Source organism: Neopsephotus bourkii, unplaced genomic scaffold, assembly GCF_033783945.1.
Source record: "Neopsephotus bourkii isolate Nb327-2 ecotype Australia unplaced genomic scaffold, CSIRO-AGI_Nbou_v1 NB_1749, whole genome shotgun sequence".
Taxonomy (NCBI): Eukaryota; Metazoa; Chordata; class Aves; order Psittaciformes; family Psittacidae; genus Neopsephotus; species Neopsephotus bourkii.
In genome coordinates, this window is record NW_026902223.1 from 593,987 (window position 1) to 618,041 (window position 24,055).

Sequence of the window (24,055 nt, forward strand, 5' to 3'; positions counted from 1 at the left end):
CCCTGTTTACGGGACTGAGCCTTTTCTGCTGCCTGAGCGTAGGCGCACACAAGCGGAGGATGCCTGGAGAGCGCTGCTGGAGCAGACCAAGAGATGCTCCACAGCTCCTGCGCTGCAGGGCTGGGAAGGGGGGATGCTGTGCACACAGAGCGAGGCAGCGGCTGGTCCTGTCCCGTACCCCCCCATGCTGTACCAGGAGATGGAACCATAGAATCTTTCTGCTCAAGCAGGTCCACTGGACACTAAGTTCTGGTGAAAGAACAACTCCAACCCCCATCCAGGAGCCTCTACAGAGGGCACCCCAGGAAGGACAGATCCATGGGATCCCACCCCCAGACAGGTCCAGACCCAGCTTTCCTGGAGAGCAGGGAGTTTGCTCCCCCACTGAATCCCACTGCATCTTCCCCAGCGTGCTCTGCTGCAGCCGCTCACTCCTTTGGTTTTACACCCTCCTCCACCACCTCTGCCCAGCGGGATGGGTGCCCATGGCCAGGCTGGAAGCAATTCCTACTGCAACTATAACAATCCATAAAGAAGCTGACTTTTTTCTTACCTCTCTGAAGTGAAGGATGGTGATTACCCTACATTCCAGTCCACAAAGCTTAATCCAAATTGATGGCCTCCCAGAGATTGCTTCCCTTGCCTATCGCCCAATCCGACACCTGGCTCTCCCCTACCCACATCTACTCAGTAGCAAAACATCAGAATAACTCACATGGGTTCTGGATGGAAAAGCCATTTATCCTGGGGTGAACGGCTCCAAGTCGAGATATTAAATGAACAGTGTGTTAGGAGGGCAGCAGCGCAGGGATCTGCTCAGAGCCCTTCAGGAAAAAACCCTTCTATAACCCTAGTCTGCTCCTCAGGGTCTTTGCAGCAGATCCGGAGGACCCGTGAGGACCATGATGCCCTCAAAGCCCATCTGCACAAACCTCACCGTCCACCCCAAATTCTAAGTCATGACTCAGGATAAGCACAACTCCAGCACTGCCTGGCTATAAATAACCAGGAGCAGAAGTGACAACAAGAGGCTACAGCTGAACCGAGCACCACATCTCATGAGAACACAGCACAACTCCCAGTGCTCATGTGAGACCCAGGGGAAAACTCCCTCACATCCTGTCCCTCAGCAGGATCCCCCAGTACATTGTCCACTGGGAGCAGAGGCGCTCACTGGTGACTCAGCAGGCAAGGCCATGGGGGACCCTCAGCCATGGGCACCAGGACGCAGACCCCTGGGAGGTGGCGGCTCTTTCCCTGCCTCTGAAAAGCCTCCAGGCTCAGGCCACTTGGCTCCGGCTTTAAGCATCCTCCTTAACACAAGCTCCCATTGACCTGGGGCATCCCCACACAGGAGCCCTGGCATTCCCAGCAGTGCTGGGCTCCGACAACTCGACTTCGGGCCCGAGAGCTGCCGAGCACCCGCACACCAGCCCTGCCTTTGCTGCTGGATGTCCTCATCTCTCCTCACGTCTCCCGCCCCGCAGGTGTGCGCATCACTTCACACCGCCGAGCTCCCCCCAGGAAAGCTGACTTTGTAATTAGACAGCAACCAGCAAACGATGCCACCAGCCCACGGCGGGCAGAGGTAGGGGCTGCTGCTCCGCTGCTTTGCTCCTCACTCGCTGCCCACAGCCAGGCGTGGGGATGCAGCGGCAGCCCCACAACAAACAGCAGCAGCAGCAGCAGGAGGAGGAGGAGGGAGAAAGGAAGAGAAGGCAGCCAGTCACTTTGGCTGCTCCCCATCACAGCCCTTCGATGTGCTTGACGGGTTCCCAGACATGGATGAGAAGTCCCATCCATGCTCCCAAAGAGGCAGTGGAAGGGAACTGTGCTCCATGCAGGATGAAACCAAAGCCACGCCACAGGCACCAGTCTGCCCTATGGAGCACTGCAAGCCCTGACTGATGCACCAGAAGCATCCCTGCAGACAGCACCGCCACAAGCACCGGGGCAGGGAGTCTGCAGAGCCACACACCTCCCCCCAGGGAAGGACACCCTATCTGAGCTCCAGCACCGACCCAGAACCCACTGCACCCAAGGGGAACTGCTGTGGGGAGCATCCCTTGGGGCTTGCATGGGGCTATAGTCACCAGGGAGCCCGACGGCAGCTGCAGGCTCAGCACCGGCTGCCATTGCTCCTACCTCCATGGTGGTGTGTGGTTGTGCCAGGAGGGTGATCCCAGGGGAACAGGGAAAATAAACCCAAACCCAAGGGGTAGTCATGGAGCCACTCAGGCCGTGTGGCAAACATAGCCATGAACATGCCTGTCCAACGGGAGCATCCTGGGCAAATCCAAGAGGTTCCAGACTCGGCTCCTCTTCCTCATCCTCTCCCAAATTCTCCTCAGCATCAGACTTGCATGCTGGTGCGTGCGTGCATGCGCATGTGTTTCCATCCCAGGCTTTAAATGAGGTCTTTGCTGAGAATTTACAGTTCCCTCATGGCCTCAATCTTGCAAAGATTGCTTTTTTAACACTGTTGGGCTTTAATTCTAATAAGCTTCCTCTTTATTACGGAACCAGGTCACATTGCCTTGACACTGCAAGAAAAATCCTTCATCGGGAAGGAAAACGGAGCAGGGAAAAAGAGGAATCGCGGGAGGGAGGAGGCAAACAGGGGAGGCAAACAAACAGAAGCTGCTCACTTCATCCGGGGGACTCTGAAGCCGGCGAAGCGGCGGCGGGGCAGCAGCGGGGCTGCCGGAGCGGTGCCTTCCCGCAGCACCCCCGAGCGCGATGAGCTATTTCTGGTGCCGCTCCACCTCCCACGCAGCCTCCCACCCTGCGCTGCTTCGGAACGCGAGAGGAGCAGGGGGGAGCTTGACAAAACTTTGACAGACGTAATGAGGACGGGGCTCAGCCCTGCCCTGGGCAGATGGCCGCTACCACCACCCGGCTCCTCGGTACCTGCCCGGCGCCACGGGGACGGGAAGCGGCGCAGCGGATCAGAGCGGCAGTGCCAGGCACCCGCAAGACCCAAGTGCCCCTGCCAGCAGAAATCAAAGCCCTGCGCTGGCAGGAGGCAGCAGCACGGCTTCTCCTTCCCATCAAACAACTGCTCGCGCATCGATTTCCCCTTCTGGAGCTCCACACCTTCCTGCATCCCAGTCCCTGGGCTGGCTGCGGGCAGCTGCTGCCTCCTCAGCTCTCCAGCTTCTCGGGTTCACCTGGCTCAAGAATGTGCTATCACCAAACATCTCCTTTTCGTGTCTTATGTCATGGCCATTGCCATGGAAACGGGTTGATCTCATACCTCACCTCGGCTCCTGCGCCTGCATCCATGGCTTCCCAGCGCAAGAGCAGGAGAGGGCTCATTTGGGGCTCATTAAACCCGCAGCCTCCACCAGCCCCAAGGTAACAGGGTGACCCAGCACTCCAGATGCCAGTCCCGGTCCCAGTGCCTCCTGCCACCTCTCCATCCCGCTGGGGCCAGGCAGGCGGCCCCGGAAGCCACCAGCAGCGAGGTTCTCTCTATCCTGAGGCTTGGAGGCCAGAGATCTTGATGGGACCATTAACACTGTTTTGCATGCAACAGTGTACGCAGAGCAATGGCCGCGCAATGTGCATCACTGCTCGGGTCAGGTAGCACAACTGCCTCCCTCCTGAGCTGATGGGGACCCAAACCTACCCTTCCAACCCTCCCCGCTGGGTTGTTTGCTCAGCACAGAAAAGGCTGAGCTCTACTAAGCCAAAACAGCTCAAGCACAGGAGCTAGGAATGCCTTCTGCAGGCCCAGCAAGGGACGAGGCTCCTGATCCGCAGCCTCCCCCCGCGAGAGCACAGCCAGGACTGCAGCGGGGGGAGGCCAGGCCTGCTCCAAATGTAGATGTTTTAATTCTCAGTGCTGGCAGCTGCACTCGAGGCAGGGAAGCCATGCACAGGGGTAACCATGGCAACTTCACGGAAGTTAAATAAAAACTTCTTTAAAAAAAGATAACGAGGTCCCTGAATCATGCTTTATCAGCTCTGTTGCTATAAAGATCGAGATGCAGCCAGCTCAGGATTCTCTAATTACTTCTGCAATATACTGGAGATAGCTTTATTTAAAAAGCCTTGCCTATGCGTATAATGATGCAGGCCCCTCTCTCCGTACTGGGATTTGCATATTCCATGAAGCACCTTCCCTGGCAAAGCCGGATCTGCCTGCGAGAGCCCTCCCGTGCTGTTCGCGGCTCCGGGGGTGCTGTGGCCGCACCCCAAGCCCTGCTCTTGCACAGGGGCATGGGGAAAGCCCCAGGGCTGCTGCTGCTGGTACATCCTCCCGCCGCAGCGGGATCACCCTGTGCATGCAGCCCGGCTGCAGCAGTGATGCGCTGACGTGCACATTGCTTGACTGCCTGCAGAGCCCCTCGGCGCAGAGCGGTGCTCCCAGCACCACCACCCCTTGTGCATGCTGATACCCACAACTGCACCACACGCCAGCCCCGAACACCAGGGCTGTGACACCCCGGCCTCGGGGCACCTTCAGGGCCCAGAGCGCAGCCAAGAGCAGGGTTTGCCCAGCTCAAACCTGCTAGAGCACTACGGCAGAAATTCCTTCACTGCCCAGATACCAAACCACAAGCTCTCCAGTCCCTTTTGCCTACAAACCAGACCCCAGGAACTCCTGCTGAGCTAACAGACCTTCTCAGCCCGCAGGCAGCCAACACTCCATCGCACCCACCATCCCACGGTGCTGTGCCCATCGGGCGTTACGGACCCAAATGCTGTTTGGGGAAGCTGCTTGAAAACCCTCAGCTCCCTCAGTCACAGCAGTAGCAAAGGCAGCTCATGGAGGATCTGCCAGAGCCCAAAGGCTTGTCAGTGTTCCCAGTGACCTGGAGCCTCCCAAACCCATACACAGGGGACACTGGTGCCGTCACCACCCGATGTCTCCATCCTGCCATCATACAACCTAAGCCCCAAAGAAAAAGGCACTGAATGCTGCTGGAGCCCAGCCAGGCTGAAAACCCCAAGCCAAGGACCCTGACATTGAGCCACTACCCAAGAGCATCCACCACAGGGAACAGGTTTATTCTGATCATTGCTGGATTGGAGCCACTGCTCCCTTCCTCATCCTCAGTCCTTGTGGGGCAGGCAGACCATCACCCTGGGGTGCTGCAGAGAACCAGGACATGGGTGGAATGGCTGGGATGGGGAGCAGGGAGAGCAGCACTGTCTGGACTCCAGTTTCCAGCTTACCATTCATTTTTCTTCCCCAGTTCCTATTCCTTCCATTTCCTTTCCTATGGCCAAATCCCAAAGACACCATATTTAGCAAAAGGATGCCAGATCTTGTGCTATCAAGAAGGATGTCCCACATGCAGGGTCAAATAGTTATTTGGATCCTTTGCTTTCACAGCTTATGGTAGGAGTAAGTGAATTATATGCATTATTTACTATGTTTCTAAACTCATTTAATTTAAGCTGATTCCGAATGGAAATTAGAATTCAATTAAAATGTGGGGGAAAGCCAGCATTTTGAAGCAGATTATTAAGTAAAGCTACATTAAACATGTTGGAAGCACAAATATCTAGGAACAAGTTCTATATTTAAAAGTGGATGCATTCAGCAAAGGAAGCATCATCTGTGGTCCAGGAATTGAGAAGCCCGTTATCAAGGGCAAGATTTTATCAGCAGGTCTGGGATTCTCACATCTGTGTCTCACCCAGGGCCTGATGAAGAGTCCAGAAATCTGGAGAACTCTCCCAGCTTCTGCATTAATTGTCTATCGATCCGACACAAGGGGAATGTTCTCTCCCGGCTGCGGAGGAGGGGAGCCTCTTGTCAAAAGTTGGTTTATCACTTCCATAAATTCCAGTTGCAATGACTTCCCCGGGTTCAAGAATCCCATTTTCCAGAAGCACCCGCCCCACCCACACACCACGCACCCATTGCTTGGGATGATTTTAGACATTGCTTGACTCCCAGTGTCGAGAAACTCTCAACCCATCCGACTTCCCAAAGGAAGCATCAGGTCCTCTTTAAATGTAAATCCCATTTTCACCTGCCTCCCACTGGGACAGAGCATCCCCAAAGCAAGACACAGGCAGCCTGGTGCGGCTTGCAGGGAACAGCACACAGAGGAGTTTAACATTGCACAGATCCTGCAGCATGGGGCTGAGAGGAGAGGTCAGGAGATGCCAAGGAGGGACTGGGATCAAGGACCAGGGTGGGCAGGAGCCACTGGCAGGACAACCGGTACCGGGCAGCGAGTAAGGAGTACGCACGCAGTGGATAATGAAACATGAAAAGGGATTCCAAGCTTGTGTGCTCATTTCTATCCATTAGAAATTCAATCTTGTCTAGCCTGGAAGACACAATGATGCCTGGAGCATCTGAGTGCGAGCTGAGCAAGGGGGAGAGCTGCCTTCAGATTGGTTTAGTGAAGTTTCAAAACAGAATTTTAATCTCAGTAACTAATGAAATAACAGAGGAGAAAATTTTGCTTCCTCCTCTGGTGTCTCAGCCTGTCAATTTGCGAGAACGTGCATCCCAAAACACCTCAAAGGATTCCAGGAGGAAGCCATGGAATGGCACTGACAGCAGCCCCAGCCTGCACTGCCAAAGGGTACAGGGGAAACAAGAGGCTGCTGCCGGTGGAAGGCAGCACCGGAGCGCTCGGCTCTGGTCACTGGTGAGACACCAGTGGGTGCCCCCAAGGGTCCTGGGCACAGCGGCAGGACGGGGCTGGGAGGGCAGAGGGTCACCCTGGCACCAGGCCTGTCCCTGTCAGCTCACATGCCTGGAAACACGTCACCTTTCCACTTCATTGTATTCAGCACCGAGGAGCAGCAGGCGTTCAGAGCAGTTTGAAAGGGAGCAGCTCTGCAGGTCACCTTTAAACCCAGCCGAGGCACTGACCCTCGCCACCACCTCAGGAAAGGCACCTGGGGCTCCTCTGTTTCTTATTCCATGTGCAGAAAGGAGAGATGTTGCCAACCGGCTCCTCTGCGCTGCTCCGTCGTGATGCCCGAGGAGCTGCAGGCTCCCAGCACCACACGGCTTCAGCCACTGCACCACCTCCATCAGCCCCTCTGCACCAGGCTCAGCCTCAAGCCTCACCACCGGCTCCCCTTCCCCGTCCAGGTTTGTTTGAAAGGAGCAAATCAGTCATAAGAACTAATTATTCAGTGTGCTCTCACCCCATAAGGCAGTAAATTAAAAGAGAACTCCAATAAATTACGGAACTTCCCTCATGCCTTTTATTATCTCAGTAACCTTCAGAGGGATTTATCTGCCGTCAGCTGATCCATCTGAAAAATTGTGACGACAAACTAATTTAGTAAATGCACACACTTAAAAACCTGTATTTATACACTGAGGGAGCAAATACAGCCAGTGCTGCGTGAGCTGCTCTGATGGGGACCCCTGCATCCCCCTGAGAACCCAACCCTGGCCAGCTCATGCTCCAGCCCCCTTCCCACACCAGGGTGATCCAGGATCCCTCAGGCATCGAGGCAAAAACTATTGCACCCAGGGTGGGAAAGAGGAACCTGCAGTGCAGGACAGGGAGGTAAATCAGCAACAGCAGCACAAGGGACGTGCTCCACCACCAGCGGGTGCAGAGAGGCTGCCCCGGCATCCACCGCCTGGGACATCAACGATTAAGGACGACATGTTCTAGTGATGGGAGGTGGTGAAATAAATGCAACTGCGAAAGGGGCCCTTTAGTTTGAAAGGGAAGGAGAGAAAATTCCCAGCTCTTGCAGGGAACACAGGAACAAAGGGGCTGCGGAAATGGGGAACATACGGGGTACGCACGACTGACTGTGTGTGGGTAAGGAAAGCTGGAAGAGCTGGTTTTCCAAAGGCAGCATCCCATGGAGCATCCTAGACCATCCTAAAGCCTCCTAGCCTGGCTAGGTCCCTCCCATTCAGGAGCAGCAGAATGAGAAGGGAAAGGATGGGTACCAGAAGGCCCCCAGGAGATGCCAGCCTGGGGCTCCTGACTGTGCTGCCCCACACCGAGTGGTCTCCAGGGGCACACGTCTGTCCATGATGGCTCCTTCAGCACCTCCAGCTCTGCCACATCCATCCCCATGCAGTTCCTAAGCTGCCAGAAAGGAGCAATAGCCACAACTACAAGTCTGGGGTTTCCCAGTCCCATCCCAGTGCCCCTGAGCTCCTCTGAGTGCCTGAGTGCTCACAGCCACAGTGCTCACCAGCCAGCTGCCCTGCAGGCTCCCACCTCCCTTCTTTGGTGTTCCAAACCCATCCCTTCAGCTCCCTACCCGGAATTCACATCCTTGTGAGAGGATCCCAAAAGCAGCCACCTTAACCCTGACAGAGGTGCACTCAACACTGCAGTACCCTCATGCTGAGGCTTCCATGGTGCCAAACAAACCCATGGATCACTTCAAAGGATGGCAGGGGAAAAACCAACCCAACCTTCTGGATGTTCTGTGAAACAACAAGCAGAGCCTCCCCACAGCTCTCAGAGCCAAGAACACGTTCCCAATGACTGGCCAGATCTGGGCAGCCCCAACCCACTGCAATCAGCCCTCCACAAAAATTACCAACTCCAGGCGCTTTCTCTGTCTATTATCCAGGAAAAAAATAGCCTTAATTTCCTGCTTTGTGAGGCTTCATCACGCCTCAACCATTTCAGCCTGAAAGCAGGAAGCTCTGTGGGGAGCACAGCACCTTCATCTCTATTTGCACAGCTCCCAGCACGGCCTCCAGCCTGCGGGTACCACTGGAACGCAGCAACACCAGGCAGCAGGATACATCCTCGGCATACTGAGAGACCAACCGTGAGCCCCGGACATCCCAGGAAACACCGGGAAGCATTAGCAGGGGAAACAGTGCAAGGTGATCCCTGACACCAAAGCACACAGCGACTGGCAGCCACCCCAGCACAGAGCCCCCCAGCACCGTGGAGGCAGCGGGTGGCAAACCCCCTTGAAAGGCAACTGAAAATAGTCGGTGGTGTTAATGTCACACTCACTGGTGAGAAGCTGAGAAATCCCAGTTTCCCAGCTCTCCCCCATCTCCGCCTGCACACAGCCGGGTGCCATGAATCCTCCCCAGGCTGCTCCAGCCAGAGGGATGGGTCCATGCCCCCAGCTCCTGCCTGCACCCCACTGCCCGTCCTGCCCAGCACCCCGGCAGTGTGGCGCTTGGCCACGGTGGCACGCACGGCAATAGGGGAGCACAGCACATGGGCATTGGATAACGGCACCTTGCAACACAAGCAACACAAATAGAGGGTGACTCCAAAGGGCCTTTGCCTGCCATCCATCCATCCATCCCTCCCCGTGCACCAAGCGCTTCGCAGTGAGCTCCTCCTGTGATGGAATTCCTGGAGACAGGCATGAATTCAGAAAAGGAAAAACCCAGGTGAAGCTGCCTGGCTCTGCTCACTCCCGAGGCTGGGTGGGAGCATCCTTTCTTTTCCTTATTCCTCCCCTCCTCTCTCACTCCATTAACCCAGACTCCATCCCACCCAACTTTGACAATTTACCTTCACCTGGAGGGTGTGATTTCAATTAACGCAACGTTCCTGGGAACAGCAGCACTTAATGAAGACATCTGCTAAGAGCCGATACTGCAACTGAGCGAGGAGGGGGCTGGAATCCGTTTGCGGGTGAGCGAACCGCTGCCGGCTCCAGCCCGGGATGATGCTGTTAACGAGCCGGCTCCGTTACCGGACACGGTCTCAGGGTCCCGAGCAGCCGCAGCACTGAGATTCCATCTCGGACCGGACCGGTTCCGCCGCCCAGAACTGCCCCCCCCGCCCCGTCCGCCGGGATGCTCCCGGTGGATCCCTCCCGCCCAGGGCTGCCGCGGCGGAACTTGGCCGCTCCCCGCGCCGTGGCGAGCCCGCCCTCAGCCTCCCCGCTCCCGTCCCCGGTGCTCGGCGCGGAGGTGCCGCTGCCTCCGGTAACTCACGCGCTCAGCGGTGCCCGCCGCGGCGGCGGAGGAGGCGCAGGGCGGCCGCGGGTTCCCTCCCGCCGAGCGGCATCTCCCGAGCAGCGGCGTCCGGGGCAGCCCGGCGGCAGGAGGCGGCACCGGGATGCGCGGGGCTGGGCTCGCCGCACCGGGCAGCCCCGCACGCGGCTGCGCCGCCGCCCCCGGAGCCGCCGAACGAGCGCGACCGCCCCCGCCCCGCCCCTCGGGATCCCCTCCCCCTGCCGCGGGGGTCGGCGGGGCCCGGGGGGAGCCCCGAGCCGGGGGGGGGGGGGCCGGGACCTGACCCAACCAAGCTCCGGTTTCCCTCCTTTCCCCCCAGAAAATGCGCAGCGGCCGGAGCAGGAGCAGCCCGGGGCCGCCCCGTATCGCTCGGCCGTTGAGGCCGTGCTCATGGAAGAGCAGCCCCCGGGCACCCCCCGCCATACCCGCAGCGAGGGAGGTTTCTGTCCCTCATTGCAACCGCTGCGAAAACCGGGGCCGTGCGGGATGCGCGCACGCACTGCACACCGGACCCACAAAAGCTCTGGGCCTCCCCCAGCCCCTCACCCTGCCTGGGCAGCCCCAAAGCTTCCTGAGCATGCTGCGGGAGCAGGCCTCCAGCGCTCCGGGCTCTCTCTTCTCGGCAGCTGGGTACAGTGCATGACCTGCACCATCACGTTTTCCCTAAGAAATACCTGAAATACCTGCAGCCGGCTTAAGCCACCTTTTATTTCCTATGAGCTCAGCCCATGGTCCATCTCTGAGACATTATCAGCCTCCCGCAGAGCCCATACACAGGCTCCCCACGTCCCCTCCAAACACCCTTCACATTCCCCCCAGGGGCTTTGAGAACACTAGAGAAAACCATCAGGGTTCTACAGAGCCACAGTGTGAATGAGGCCCATAAACTGCATCTCGCCATCCATTGTGCATGACAAACGAGGGTATTTTTAGCCTCCCAGCCCCGCTGCCCTGGCAGAGCCGCAGCAGCTCTTGTGCTCAGAGCCGCAGACAAAGGCAGCGCTGGGCTGGCTCCTCACGCTGCCCCGCTGGGCTGTTTCCTCACGGTTCACTGAGCCTGGAGATGCTTTAGGCAGCAGATTCGGAGAACGAGGAACCAGGAACAGGGCAGAGCTCAGTGCTGCAAAGCTGCCTCTGCACTTCAAGGCTTTGAAAAGGGGCCCTGTTGACATCCGTTCCTAGAAAGGCAAACTGGGACCTGCTCAGGAGGTGCAGCCTTGCAAACTGGGAGAAGTGGGATGCTCGGCAACCCCACAGGAAAGGCCTAAGCTGAGCAGCTCACACCTACACCAGGGCAGGGAGAGGAACCCACAGGCGTAGCCTGTCCATGGGGCTCCAAGAGGGCAAGCATCTGAACCCGGCTCTGTGAGAGGAGGAACAGCAGCAGAAGGGGATAATGGCAGAGAATGTGGGAGAGCAGCAGTGGAGGGAAGAGAAACAGTTCAGAAAAAGCACAAGTCAACAAACCACTGCCTTCTGGCGAAGCTGTTACGTGACCAGAGGGAACAAGTACTAATCTGGAAAAAATACCTGTTTTTCTTTTCTTCTTAGCTTATTTCACAGCCTATTTGCCATTTAGGGCCTTCCTTTGGAGGCAGTCGGAGCTCTTAAATCACTGCTGCCTTTTTGTTTTTATCCTTTTCATAACCACTGCTGGAGTAAAGAGATGACAAGACCTGTGGTGGCTCCAACTTGGGTTTTTCCTGCACACAGATGCTCTAAACATGGAACACAGCAAAACCCTCACACCTGGGGATCCTCTCCATCCCTAAGGCCCCTGTTATTCCCTCTGTGCAGCCCCAGCAAGGACAGGGCCAAGCAGCCAGATCCAGATTTGCAGGAATCACCTCTGTAAGGTACCAGATGCTGTTGGATATTGGGAAGCTCAAGGCCCCAGCTCAAACCTGGCCCTGCCAGGTGGTTCACCCACATCCACCAGTGCTGGGGCATGGTGCCAGCTGGAGCCATCCCCAGAGAGCCACCAGGACACCAGGTACCTGCACCAGCTTTGGCCACAATGGAGATGGTGAGATGAGAGGGCAGGACCCAGGTTTTTGGCATGGGTCGGACACCCTGACCCAAAAAACCTGAAGCAGAGCATGCGATGCCCAGCGAGGAGCTAAATGCACGTCTGGTCCTGAACACACTCGGGCTGCAAAGCCCCCTCCAGCGCTGGGAGAGGAGCAGCAGAGCCACGCTAATGTGCCCCGAAATAATGCTTTTTAAAATAGAATTTACGATAGATTCCATAGCGAGGTTATGCAACATAATGAGCAAATCTAAAATGCAATTGTCGCTGTGCATCAACAGCAAAACCCTGAGCCTCTATTACACTGACAAACTTATTAAACCCGGGAGCACTGCACCGCAGCAGCCAATTACCAAAACAATGCCAGGACCCAGAGAACAATCTGATCTCCATTAGGGGGAAAGAGCGAGGGCAGCGGCCACACAGCCCGGCTGCCCGCAGCGCGGCCTCCTTTCAAGCATCACATGTGGTGTGATGTCTTTGTTGATGGGGGTTTTGCAGCCACTTCCCCTATTCCAGGGGACACACAGCAAAGAGCCTGCAGCCACCTCAGTGTGCAGGACCTTCCCAAAGCAGCTCTGGAGCAGAGCTGTGGTGAGCAGTGAGTGGACATGAAACAGCCAGGATTCAGCCATCACATCAATGGTGCTCTCTGAGGAGCCAACATCGTTCTGTGCCATGGGCAGAACTGGGTCTTAGCTCATTCCTGGAGCGTGTTTTCGGGGAAGGACATTTGCTCCAGCAGCAGGACAGGGCACACAAAGCCTGGTGGGGTCTCACCTCCCGTTTTGCCTCCAGGAAATCCCATCAACACTGATGCTACATCCTTACGAGACAGGAAACACGGTGAGCAGGAGCAAAAGCTGCCCATGCAAACACCTACCCGAAGCGTGCCTTCACCTCGGTGGAGTGATTTGACACAGCACTAATTATGCAAATTAATCATCAGTAAAGCAGGTCCCTGTTTGTTTGGGTACGTTGCAGGTTGCGCAGCGCAGGCAGGAGGAGGCACCAGAGTGGGGCTGCTCTTTGGGCTGAGGTGAAGCCTTTGGTAACGTGTGGCATGACCAGAGCTCCCCACGTGCTCTGTTCAGGTTAAATCCTGAATTGATTTGCTGGTATCAGACTGCTCATAGCTCTCGGTGTGTCACAGCAGCTAATGAACCGTGCCAGGGACACATTTATAACCTGCTATTAGCCCCTTCCATCAGGAAGGGGTTTTCTTCCCCCCACCCTTTACTCTGAGCTTCTGAAAGTTAAAAAACCAAACCAAGCACCAAAAAAGCACCAGTAACAAACATCTCTATTGAAAGTCAAGCACTGTGTGATTTCCATTGGGACCCACCTCTCAAATGGCCACAGAAAATGCCTGGACACGTCACCCAAATCCCGCTGATATTCCCAGCTTGCCCAGAGCAGATTCCTCCCCTTCCCCAGACCGTCACCCTCCAGGCAGAGAAGCTCTCACACCTTCTGAGCAAAGCTGTGCCAGCAACACCTATAAAACCTGCCTCCATCATAATCCCAGAGCCAAGCCACCGGGAACCGGACCAGGGAGGAAGGGAGATGGAACCAAGATCCTGCTCTAAAGTCCCAGTACAGAGCAGGGAGGCAGCAGTGGGAACGGAAATGCAGCAACACGCGAGGGGCTGCTCCCCTCAGTGCACATGCTGCAGGACAGCAGCGCTTAGATGGGAGAGGAGTTCCCCCTTGCTCCAAACGCAGCGCTTCAGGGTCACAGAGACAACTCTATCGGGGAACAGGAGCTAATTAAATCTACTGGGAGCACTGAAGAGGAAAGTATTTAATATTCTGCATGGGATTTAATATCTGAAAGCATGGATGGCCTCGTTTCATCAGAGATCTGCTTCTTCCCAACATCTGACTGCACTCTGCAGCCTTGCAGGACACTGACTGCAAGGAACCGTGCTGCTGAGTCAGAGAGAAACAAACAGCGGGAGAGCAGAGCATCACTAGAGCCTGGTGCATCCCCAGGTGCTCCTCATGGAGCAGCAGCTCCACAAGCCAGAGAAGAGAAGCCCCCCGAGGGGCTCTGCTACACCAGCAACCCCCCAGCCTCCAGAGCAGAGCTCAGGGGTGTACCAGCCTGATGCCAAAGACCAGGAACTCCTCTGGCCCTGTTTCTTTCCCTCTTTATGCCCTGATAATGTCTTTTTCTCTCATCCACATGAAAGCCATCAGAAGTAGCAATAATTTTCTTCTGTATTTATGCCACCAATACCTTGAGCTAATTCCTGTAACTGCCAGCATGGAAGCACTAATACCTCTGCAAAAGACAAAGCAATTATTTCTAAACATAGCTCTCTTCCCCTTGCATTGTCACCATCCAAATCACCAAACCCCTGCTCTGTTGTTAGCATCTTTGTCTAACGGGGAATAAATATACTTCAGCATATGCAGTGGCATCAGGCAAGCAAAGAGCACCCATAGCCTCAGGCAAAGTCAAAGTGGGAGTGACACAAGCCAGTGTCTGAAGGCATCACCCAGGGACAGCCTGGATAGGAACAGGACCCGGAGGAGGGCTGAGGCTCTCCAGTGCCTTGGCCAGGAGAGCCCTGGAGGTGCCTGTGCTTGGAGAAGGGATGAGGAAACACCAAGCAGAGAGGCTGGAGCTGGTTCTCCCACAGGCCCCAGCACATCAGCTCCTGTGCAGCCACCCAACTCCCCTGGTGCAGCAGAGACAGCCCCTGCTCCCCCACAGGGGATGGGAACATGCCATCGCTTGATCCAGACACAGGCACATTAGTGGTGCTCCCAGTGTCTCCTCTGGATGGAGACACAGTGTCTGCCTCAGGACCCTCCGCAGCTCTAGACCTTATTATGCTGTGGGTCTTCTCTCAAGAAATTAAAATGAGCCATAAAATGACAAGTAAAGTGAAATAAGGGATGTAGAGAGTAGGGAGAATGTAAATGGTGGCATTAGCTTATGTACACCACTTGCAGAGTGCCTGTTCCCCATCGGGTCAGTGCAGCCCCAGAGGAGGGGAAGATCCCACACCACTGAGATGAGGTCATAGCTCCTCTGCATGCTCCTGCCCCAGCCAGGGGTGCCCACCCTATGGAGCCAAAAGGGGTTCAGGGCCCTTGGACAAGAGGTGGTACCCCCAGCCCTGCAGATCCCTCCAGGTTTGCACAAAGCCCCCAGCCCAGCAAAGGACACGGGGAGGGAGAAGCAGGCACAGAATTACTGCGCAGACGCCGGCTCCCCTGCATGGGCTGAGCTGGTACCTGGAGGCAGCAGCACACCTGGGTGACCTACATATCCACTGCTGATGGAATATTTAACAGGATCTTCTCAATGGATTGTGCATGGAAAACCTCCGGGCTCCTGCACACAGAGAAAGGTGCATAACAGAGCCTCCATCTCCAGAGACCGGTGCTGCTGCCTGGCCTCGGCTCTCTGAAAGCTTTAGGGGAGCAGATGGAAACAGGCACAGTTGCTAACCCACTGCACTTGGCTGGGTGCTTATCAGCATCCTCAGTGCTCCCAAAGCTGGGGCCCACAGCCCTGGGAAGGGTACCAGGATCTTGCTTTGGCTGCTTCCCATCCCTGCAGGGAACTGTGAGGGACATCCCTGCCATCACCCGCTGCCTGGAGCTGCCCAGGCACCTTCATCCCCATGGGACAGCATCAGGGATGCTCCAGAGCCACTGGCACCATGGTCCAGCTCTTAACAGCAGGATGCAGTGATGCTGTCAGCTGCGATATTCCTGCAGCCCCATCCCAGCTGCTGAGGAAGGAAAGCAGCCACCCAGGAAGGGGACCTGCCCTGGCACATCCCACAGGACAGAGAGGGAGGCCAGATTCCCACAGACTGCCCCCAAAACTGCTTTCGGAACATTTCATATCCAACCCACAGTAGCACCACGACTAATTAACAACTAAGTTTTAATTAAACATTGATTAGCAACTAATTAGTCTAATGATTAGTCACCTGAAGGAGACAAAGCAAAATACTGGGGCTGCCAAGATAGGAGCAGGAGAAGGCAAATGATGAAAGATGAGAGGCAGCTGAAATTCCTCCCCTGCTTCCCTCTGGGCCCAACATTCCCTCACATGTTGGTGCCTTACAAATGAAGCCTTCGAAGTGAATTTTCCTAATTGTGGCAAGTCTGATGGAGCCTCAGGTGAGGGATGTGGAGGAGATGGATTTTCCTCATCTTCCCCATCAGATCTCAGGCTGTTAATGCAGCTGAAAAGCCTTTCCCTGCTAGAGAAGGCTCCATCTCTGTCACCATAACAAGGTCAGGGGGGACTTTGTGCCTTCGGTCCACACACCACCATGAAGTTCACTCTCGGTTCCTCACAGACACAGACTGGTTCCTTATCTCCTGCCCAGTGGAGGGTCTCCTATCACTGTTCCCTCTCCTGATGCAGCTGAGCCTGAGCAGGGCTCTGTCAGACTGAGCTTATGGGGGTCCAGGATGGAGCAGGGCTCTGGTTCCCAACCTCCTTTCAAGTGATCCTGGCCAGCAGGACCTGAGAAGGGACCCCTGAGGGGATCGGGAAGGGTTAAACACCATCCCCTCACCCTCGGCCTCCCTGCATCCACCCACAGAGCTGCAGGTGTATCGATCCCTTCTCGCATCTCATCAGACTCGGATCGGTACCAATCAATGGGGTTAGGTCAGGGAGAGAGGCAGCTCAGGGGATACCGATACCTTCCTCCTCCTCCTCTCCCTGGGAATGGCATCGGGTGGGAAGCCCCAGCACGGCTGTATCCTAAGCATCCTTGGGCCTCTTTGCAAAGGGGCTTCTCAATCCCCTCGGAGAGGTGGAAGAGAGGCAGAGACCAGCAGCAGCTTTCTCCCCTGGGAGGGACGGGGCTATGCTGGGCTTGGCCATCCTGCAGACTGGGACACCAGGACCGGACCAGCCACACCAGGAAGAGCCCCCGCTGCCCGCATGCCCCCCAGTCTGCCATGCCCACACTCGCCCGGATGATCTGAGATCACACACGAGCTTCATCCCACTGGATGCAGATCTGTCAGCAGAACGGAGCCAGCAGCTCTGGCTGCGGCTGTTTCATGCTTCTCTACAAAGCAGTCTGCTGCTTGGGCTCCTCTGTTCTTCCCTCTTATGCAACTGCACAAAATAAAGAAGGAAAAAAATCCTCTGGATGCTAATTTATCTGAGGAGCTCAAGCAGGTTTGCACAAGGCGGCGGTTTCAGCAGGAGCAAAACAAAAGGGAACAGCCATGTCTGAAACGCTGCTTCAGAAACCTGCCCACCCTCGTTGCCAGGGCCTCCTGCCCTCCCCAGCTCCCCACAGGGAGCCCTGCATCCTGCCTCCAGCCCTCTCTGCCTGCACCCTGGCTCCGCACACAGGGCAGGACCAGTCCCTGCTCGCTCACTCAGAGAAGCAAACTGGGGGCAGTGGGATCACACATCCAACCAACCACCCTGGGGCTTCTGGTGCTTCCAAGGTGGCAATCCCAGCAGGGGCACCTCCAGCAGCTGGACCCAACTTCAGCACCAGGCTGCCCACACCAGCCCAGGCACAGGATGGAGCTCACCCACTGGTGACTTCGGGCAGGACAGCTCGGGACAAGCAGTTGATCCATACCCCCAGCAACTGGTGCCGCAACTCCTCCTCTCATCCTGGGAGCCCATTGGCAGCACCCTTCTGCTCTCCTTCAGTGGGGCCCTTTGGCAATCGTGGCTTTAGTGGTGCAAAACGCAGTTTAACAGCAACCGAGGCTGGGGGATTGATTTCTTGTTCTGTTTTAAGTACAGCTAATCTAATAGATAATTTATTTAAATTGATAGGGCAGAGCAATTGCGTTTCTATCTTCTGTGAATAGATCGCAGTGTGTCTGGTGACCCGGGCGAGCTGGATGCGGGGCTGGGGCCCTCGTGGGCCTTGGAAGAGCTGCCTCGAGCACCTGGTACTATTTTTCAATTCATTACCACTATTTGAGCAAACAACCAGTATAGATTTTTTTGTTACAACGGCTCCTAACATGCACGTTGTGTGCAAGCTGGTACCTGCCTTCACTGCTCGCAGGAAACCTTCCCCTCCGGAACACCGACCCGCTGAAACCAGCCCATTGGAAAGGGGCTGGGGATCCCCCCGCTCGCATTCTGACGCAAATGGGGATTCACAGCCCTGGATCCATCCTGCTGGGAGGCCCGTTCCAGCCAGGGGCTGCAGTGGGAGCGTGTTTGGGGATGCACTCAGCAGCTCCCATGGCAGAGCATCGCCCTGCAGCCGAGCAGGGTGAGCACACTTGGACTGCAAATGTTGCTTTTATACCTTTGGGGATCATCTTTAGTGCTCTCTGAGCTGTGTGGCTGCGCTGGAGCACACAGGCTCCCCACAGCAGGCTCCAGCCAAAACCTCCAAGGGTTTTCCCAGCACCAGGGAGAAATGCTCAGGACAAGTAGGGAAGGAAGCGCTTGGGGCCATCCTGTGCCCCCTGGTAGAGCACAGCCAGTACCCATGGGGACAGCAGCAGCACAGCCATAGCTTTAGTCTCAAGCCCCAGCTCTCTCTCCCTGTGATAGCTCCAATAAAGAGTAAATCACTGTTATTCTGCACCCAGCTCTTCTGATCCATCCTGATGAGGACCTTCCCTCACCTCCTCAAAGTCACCAGCAAAGGAACGCATCCTGCAGCACAGAAACCCAGGGGGGAATCCATCCCTCTGGATCTCCCAGGAAGCCCTGTAAGGGGTACTGGGACCCCAGAAAGAGGTAATAAATACAAGGGAGGCTGGTGGCAGACACGGGAGGAGCAACAGGGGGTTAAACCCTTGATGGATGCTCCTTGGTGGCTGTGCTGGATGGGAAGTGCAGCCATCCTGCCCGGGCTATGGCACCACCAGTGCTCCCACAGCCTCGGCCATTGGCTTCTCGTAAGGGCCAGCCCTAAGCCAGATCCCCAGGCACTGCTGCTCAGTGTCTCATGCCTGCTGCAGGAAACCCGCCGCTGCACGGGAAGCACTGTGCTGATTTGATTACACGATAAGGAACATCAGAAATGCAACCTGTTGCCTATTTCCCAGAGTAATTAATTTCATCTGTATTGAGCAAATGACATAATTTGAGGATTTCTGGGTTATGGATTAAGTAAAGACCAGATGAGAGCATCCTCTGTGCTCGGAGATTAATTAGCAGCACGAGGTGAGGGAGCTCTCTCCTCGCAGGGCTGCTTTGCTGGTGCATTTTCAATCCACATGCCCAGTACTGCACCACACTGCCATAGAGCAGCAGTGATCCACCAGGCACCGTGGATCTCCCAGCCAGCGCTCATTCCCACACCAGGACATCGGGGGTGCAGTGAATGAAGCCAGACTTTGAGGCTTCCCGCTCCCCTGCCCGGCATAGCTGAGCCTCCATCTCAGAGAATATAGACCCAAATCTCAAGCTCACAAACACTGCCAGACAGACTGCAAGTGCACATAGAGGATAGACTTAAAGTGACTGGATAAGGATGGGGATCACTGCAGGGACCTGCATGCATTGCACCATCCCCAGGCTGCCCTTGCCTCAAAGCCTCTCCCAGCAAAGCAGGGCTAAGCTCTCTTGGCTGTGCCAGCAGCATCTCTGGGAGCAATGGGGATAGCAGGGGAGCAGCAGAGCTCAAGGGGAGCTGGATGCTCCTTCATCCCATCCCGATTCCCATCACCCTGCATTGCAGCCACCTTTTGCTTTTTGTAACCATGCCAGTGGGGTTGGCACAGCTGCCTCCTGCTCCTGCCCCAGGGAGATGTCCTGATCTGCTCCATCCCCTCCTCCCTGCCTCCTCCTGAGGCACAGGCTCAGGATGTCCCCCCCCACACCTCAGCCTCACTGAAAATCATCTGAGTGGGGTCAGACAAACAGGGCTCTGTGCATGTATTCATGAGCCAGGCATTTTACTTAATGCGCCTTGCGAAGCAGGATCAAAGATCCAGAGCAGCACCTAATTAATTATTTTCCTCGTCTTCTGTACCATCCCCTGGTAGAGCACCGAGTCCCAGCATGTAAAAGCCTCCCTTTCAGTGATTCTGCATAATGAGATGGATTTGGACTCCAGCAAATTTGTTCGGTTTTATGGAGTATTATATGAAAATGCTGTGAAATTAAGTTCTGTCTTTGCTATCGCGCCGTGGCCATCAGAGCGCTTTTATGTACGGCACTGAGACTAAAAGATGGGAAAGTGAGTCCTTGCTGCAGTAATGTGGCAAATGGGGAGAGGGAGGAGCCGTGCAATGGAGATGACATGGTGAAGGGTTAGAGTGGGGGAGATAATGAAGGAAACAAGAAAGCAATGCAGATGAAGAGAGTTGCAATCTAAGAGCTTGGACCTGAAGAGGCAGCAGCCATGAGGCTCCAGTGATGGGCAGAGGGCTCCCTTCTCTTCATTTTCCCCTCTACAAAGTGCTCCAGCAGCTCAGCATAAAGGAGGTGAATGCCGCAGAGCCCCTGAGAGAGGGTGGACAGGTCTACCCAGGGGTGTTCCCAGTGTAGCCTTCCCTCTGGGAAGTGTTGCACCCCTCAGCACCAGGGAAAGTGCCTTTCCATCCTGGAGCCAGCTCCCCTTGCTGCCTGCCAATCCCTTCCCCTTCTTTCCTTCTCATCTCTTCCCACCCCCAGCCTTTCTCTGCTTCCTCCTTACATCAGCCTTGCTCCCCTGCATTTACCCCCGAGTGATCTGTGTTTTCCCTCAGCAGCTTTATAACCCGTTTCCTTGCCTGACAGCAATTAAGTAGATGCTTCACTTCCAATCCCATGGCCCATAAACACTGGGAAAAGAAAACGTTATAAAGAAGAAAGCAATCCAGACACATGCACTAATGTACAAACAGACAGAGGGACAAATGTGAGGACAGGGTGAAGCTGCCAAAGATGCTCGAGCCCCTTCCTTTGTGCAGAGCCTGGAGAACCCTCCATGCACCTGCCGCAGCCTCCAGCTGCACAGGCAGAGGGGAGAGCTCTATAATGCATGAAGATGTGAGCTGCATCCATCAATCCCTGCAGCCCATCAGCCCTTGCCCAGGGCTGGCTCCCACTGCTGCTGCCCCACTGCTCACCTTGCAGCACTCTGGCACTCAACCAAAAATGCAAAAACCAGCCCAAACCAGAGGCAGCAGCGCCCCCCCCCCCCCCCCCATGATACATGGAAATCTTTGGTTCCTGACAGCCCCCCAGCATCCCGGGACCAGCCTTGATAAATCCCAGCTTTCAGATTGCCGGGAACATCTTCATGTTCCCAGGCTGGCAGTGATGAATGCATCAGATCATAGCACAAGCCCCAGCACCACAGAGCCCAGCCACTGGTGAGGGCTGCTCCACAGCAAGAGGCTCTTGGGGTATGAGCCACTGGGAACAGGGAAACTCAGCAGACACTTTCTGATTTCCATGACAACTGTAACAGGGGGTTTGCTGGTTTGGGAGCACCAGGGCGTGCGGGAATGTGCTTGGTAGGCACAGAGCAAGATCAGCCACCTCAAGCAGGCAGCAAGGCCTCATGTGCACTTCTCTGCTGGTCCCACACCAGCAGACAGGAGCCCCCTCCCACAGGGCTTCCAACCCAGGAGGCAGAAGTGACCCTAGAGAGGGTAGACCTGGCAGATTCCTGCTCCATGGTGGCCCAAGGAGATGCTGCCCATCATCACCCACCATGGGAGGTGCCCTGTGCCTCAAGGGAAGGGTCCAGGGGAACCTGGGGTACCAGGACAGAGAAAGGCAACAGCACTGCCTGTTGTTGGGGCAAGAAAGGGATGGAACCAGACCTGAGCAATGTTTCCAGAGCTGCACGGCTCTAGCAGAGCCTCACTGGGTGCAGCATCCTGCACCACTGCCCAAGGAGCATCAGAGGCAAACACAGCCTGCCTAAAGCAAGCTCCTTTCCCATCCCCAGAGGAGCTTCAGCAAAAACTAAGGTGAAACCAGCAACCAGTTAGCAAGAGAGCACAAAATCCAGGCAATTACTGAAAAGCTTTGGACATGGCTGTGAATCCATAGCTGCCAACAGCATCCCCACGCTAGGAAGGTAAAAAATAAAATGAAATGAAGATGTGGACAGAATCTGATTTGCCATAGGTGAAAAATGGCTTAATTATTTCTAGTGCCAGAACCACAGAAGGACATTTCCCCGTTCCCAATCCACAACCTCCCACTAATTAGCAGCCCTGGCAGAGAGAAAAATGCTTCAAGCTCCAGGAAGAGCAACAGCCAGAGCCCCAGTGCCCCGCACACATCCGTATGCGCAACACAGGCCGGGCACGGACAGCATACAGGACAGCCCCACTGCACTGGGAGGGACCCCATGGGAGGTGTGGGAGCAGAACCTTGGCCCCCGGGGAGGGAAGAGCCAGCACTTCCCAGTGCCTGGTTCTTCAGGGATGGGCCCAGCTCTGGACAGTGATGTCCTGCTCCTGTGCTAACAGTGGCTCCTTCCCTGGCTCAGACTGTAACGTAACAGCCTGTGGGAATAGAGGGTTTGGAGAAAGAAACAGGGATCTGTCATGTCAAGATCAAGAAATCAAGAGCCTGGAGAGGAACTGAGCCATGAGGGGGAACATAGGCTTGGGAAAAGCTCAGAGCAGTTTCCAGTCCAGGGCTCTCTAGGGACAGACTGGAGGGCAGAGATAACGGCTCCCGGGGCTCTCCTCTCCCCTTTTACACAGGTGTCTTTTAAAAGAACCAATGCTCAACCCCCCCAGAAGTTAGCAGGAGGCCCTGCCCCCTCCCCGGCGAACTTGGGAACACGCTGTCAGCAAGAAAAATGATGCTGGCAAGAGAGAAACCCGCTGGGGTTGCTGGCAATTTCCCAGGCTCCAGCCCCAATGAGTGTTTATCAATAATTCCAGGATCTGCCTGTCGCAGCCGGTGACGGGAGCGCGGGCAGGGAGGTGTCAGCACAGCCTTGGCCGGGGGGAGATGGAGAACAGGGAAATCAATTACCGGCTCCTCAGGAGCAGGGATTTGCCGGCATTACAGGGCAAGTCTGCTCGCTTGGCTGTAACAGGGAAACACTGAAACCAGCCACAGTGACACCAGTGCATGCCCTAAGCCTGGGCTGGCTGACACCATGGACCACTGAGACCCCGTAGCTCCCGAGGTGGCCATAAAGCTACTGCAGAAGAGCGAAGGACAGAGCAGCAGCAGCTGCCCGTGGCACCTAATCCCTGCTGATGCACCCACGGTCCATGAGGTGTCTAATTGCTCCTGCATCAGGGGCTAAGTGTCCCTGAGCCGCCCAGGGGTGCTGAGCACTGCATGAAAAGAGCAGCACCTTTTCCCTCATTTACAATTTAAACCTGTTGCCAGGTTGTTTCATTTGATGCCACCTATTTATGAGAAATAGTGACTATCCATCTCCCTTATACCACTCCTGAATTTAGAGAACTCCTTCCTGCACCACCTTTACAGTCTCCCTTCTAACCAAGAGAGTGCTAATTTATTAGTTTCAGACAGAAGCTGTTCTGTGCCTTTGATCAGCCTTGTCATCCTTTTCTTTACCTTTCTAGTTCAACTACCTCCTTTTCATGATTGGGCAACCAAAGCCACACTCAGCATTTGCACTGCGACACATCGCACCCCGGCAGCGCTGCTGCTGCCTCTGCTTCAGTCCCTTTCCCAGGAACTACTAACAAGCAATTTGCCTTATTTGACTGACACTGGGCACTGAGATGGCATTTTCATGGAGCTACCCACAGCGACTGCGAGGTCTCTTTTCCCAAGCAGGGAATATCACAGTAAAGGTCTGCTTCGTGTTTTGGAGTGAAGGATGTTCTCATCTAATCATTGGATTTGGCGGCATTCATCTGCCATTTTGCCACCCAACCACCTACACCGTGAGGTGCTCCCACCACCCTGTCCCATCAGCTTGATGTTTAAGCTGCTTCCATTATTCCTGATAAAAGCCAGCCATCAGCATTGGTGCCGGCAGATGGGATAGCAGACTACTAGCTTCCAAGCAAGCTCTCCTAGGTGTGGGACACAAATTCAGGCCCTCCTTCTTGTGTGTCTGATTTAACTAGTTGATTCTTTAGAGGCAGTGAGTTCCCGGGGGCTCAGATCGTGTGAGAATGGTGACACACGTATATGGGAACAGGGTCCTTCAGTTATTTTGTTTCTTATCACTGCAGTGGTGATGGTTTTTTCGTAGAATCAC

General features: G+C 55.5%; 1 protein-coding gene across 12 annotated transcripts in view; it reads right to left on the reverse strand.

Annotated features, from left to right (window-relative positions):
* Positions 1 to 24,055, reverse strand: part of RBFOX3 (RNA binding fox-1 homolog 3) — a 137,941-nt gene that overhangs the window by 97,452 nt on the left and 16,434 nt on the right. For 4 of the 12 annotated variants that reach the window (XM_061377371.1, XM_061377370.1, XM_061377365.1 and 1 more), the window contains exon 1: positions 9,878 to 10,047. The exons of 2 other annotated variants lie outside the window; for them this stretch is intronic. The gene's annotated coding sequence lies outside the window, so the exon portion shown is untranslated. Of the gene's footprint in view, positions 1 to 9,877; positions 10,051 to 24,055 lie in introns of those variants that run through there. 6 more of the 12 variants (XM_061377356.1, XM_061377359.1, XM_061377357.1 and 3 more) reach the window with 3 other exon arrangements.